Genomic DNA, 2,637 nt, shown 5'->3' on the forward strand with positions numbered 1-2,637 from the left:
GTTTTTGGACAGTATATTTATATATTATTGTTGTTCTGATCATTGTTACTGATTGTGTTGTTGCTGGGAAGCACCATCAGTAAAGAAAAGGGCAAAGGACTGAGTACACAACCCTGAGGCACGCCTGCRTCAGTTTGGTTGATCATGATCTCTTCCTGCTGAGACATACTTTCTGTTTTTGGACTTTGTGAAATGAAGGGAATTTAAATTAAGAAGCTGGGATGGATTGGTTTTTGAGACGTGGAAAGTAGGATGGATGTAAAGGTGACAGATTCTGCTTGATCCATGATAGATTGATCAGCTTGGATTTTTATTCTTGAATATTTTCTTCATTGCTACTAAAGCCAAARTGAGAAAGCATAAGTGTCTGTCCAGTGTTGAAATAAAAGCCAAACGTCTGTTCTCTCACTGAAAGATTTGTGGTGGATTCATGGATGCCTACACTGAAGGGCGAAGGAATCTCAKGTTTCAGACTCGGTGTGGGGMGCTCAGATGGTGGATGAAATTCAACTTACTGTTTACTGTACCATGTGTTGGTTGTAAAATCTGTTGCATCTGTGACGAGACCGGATTTTCACAGCATCTGTCCACTAGTGTAACTGAATCCTGGAGGGGAAAATATTCTCCCTGCTTCTTAGTTTTCTTGTTTTTTCATGTTGTAGTCACATCTCAAGGCATTCAGCAGCAGTTCTGTAATCAAGMTTAAGTTTTAGCTTCTCGTGTAAATATCTCAGTAATACTGAAATAAGAYAAAAGTTACTTACATACATATGATATAGAAGGYCCACAAACTTCATAGAGAAACGTTGTTGTTGGGATAGAGGAGTAGTCTTAGTATCCTGGCATCACAAATAAGCTCCAGATCCATGATACCGGACTTCATCAAACTAAACTTAGGTTCCATTCACACCAGCCATGTTCAGTCCGATTTAATCTGTGTAGAAAGTCCGGTTTACTTGGGGAGATGTAAAAAAAAAAAAAGCAAACTCTGGTCCGCCTACAAACCTAGATCTTGTTAGATTAAAGGGAACTCTGATGCTGTTCAATGCATGCGTATGCTAAGCGGAAGTGGACTACAACAGGGCATTCTGGGTAAATAAAAACAAAACAAACGCGAAAGTATAGGGCAAGTGGGAGAAATGTCTTGTGGTTTTTACCAAAGACAAAAGAGAAATCCTACAACCGCTAAAATTCGACGACAATCCATTTTTGTTTACATTTCGTGAAGCCGGAAGTTGAAGAGAACTCCGGTGCGGTTCGAATGCTACAAATCAAAGTGGACTACAATTCAGGGCATTCTGGGTAAAAGCAAATGCACGACTCTAGTGCCTGTAGAAGAAATTAGTAGCGGCTACCACAGAAAAAACAGAAACAACTTATACAACMGTTAAAGTTTGACAGCGCTCCATTTTTGTTTACATTTCGTGAAGATGGAAGTTGTGTTCAGTGTCTTCTTCAGAGGTTTTGTGTCATTTTCTTTAGTGGCTCTTGGTGCAACGCCCCCACAGGTGAGGAGAGAAACAGGTTTTTCAAAGAGTTTGACATTGAAGTGTGAAAGCGAGCCCCACCAGCTGAAAATGTAACAAATGTTGTGATTTTGGTCCCCAATCGAACCAAGTCTACTGGACTATTATGGAGAAAACTCCTTCTACGCACCAGCATKTCATGTGAAACTCCCTYTGGGTAAACTCTCCATCTGATTGGTCAGATTACTCTCTACATACGTCACAAGAGCAACTTGGAAACCCTGAATAAAAYACCAGAACCAATGCTGAGTGGTATGGGAAGGAGATCAAATGGTACTCTCCCTCAATGACGGACTGCGATGGCCGAGGGAATATCCTCAATCTAAGCATCATTATATTTTAAACAAGGTGATCCACCAGGAAATGCATGAATGAGCTTGTCTCCACTAAGGCTGCATTTTTCATGAGGTCTGTTAACTTCCTCTGCTCTTCCAAAGTGCCCTGAAGCATGGCACTTACAGTAAGGACCAGCTGGATCGCTGCCTGAGACAGGAGCATGTCTAGAACCAAGTAAGAGCCATGTATTGATTAGTTCTCCTCATGCAGCCTAAATGAAAGCTCGCACTGTCTTCATTAGCCCTCAAACCTGTCTGCCAAACACTCCAAGCAGTTATAGCTCTTCCAAAGTCACATCGTCTGCCTTTCATCCTGTGGAAAATGTGCATCTGCATACGAGGCGTTCTGATCCAATGCACTAATCCCTGCACACGGTTTCCTCGTTTAACACCTMCTTCCTATTTTGGGAGCTCAGGGAGTCRATTCGTGGTAACCTCATTTGCTTAATTACATAAGAGACACAAAAAGACAGCGAGACAAAGAAGTCTGGGCGCTTCGAGACAGACTGCTGCTCGGCTCGGAGACGGGGCTCCGACTCGACTTCAAACACAATTATCTCTGGACAGGAACTGAAGGTGCTCCAAGTGRATTCTGGCGCCTCCTGGGTCAACCAGGAGCGCTCCGTGTTATAATTCATAACATGGAACTCAGACTCCGACTAACTTGTTTTTCTGCAAGATATTTATAACAAGATTCTCTACAACTCATTTAAAAAATATATTTTTGGTGTTCGTTTACAGTTTGTATCCTTAAAAAACAGCTTCTGTGAGCGTAT

Source organism: Poecilia reticulata, linkage group LG2, assembly GCF_000633615.1.
Source record: "Poecilia reticulata strain Guanapo linkage group LG2, Guppy_female_1.0+MT, whole genome shotgun sequence".
NCBI classification, from domain to species: domain Eukaryota; kingdom Metazoa; phylum Chordata; class Actinopteri; order Cyprinodontiformes; family Poeciliidae; genus Poecilia; species Poecilia reticulata.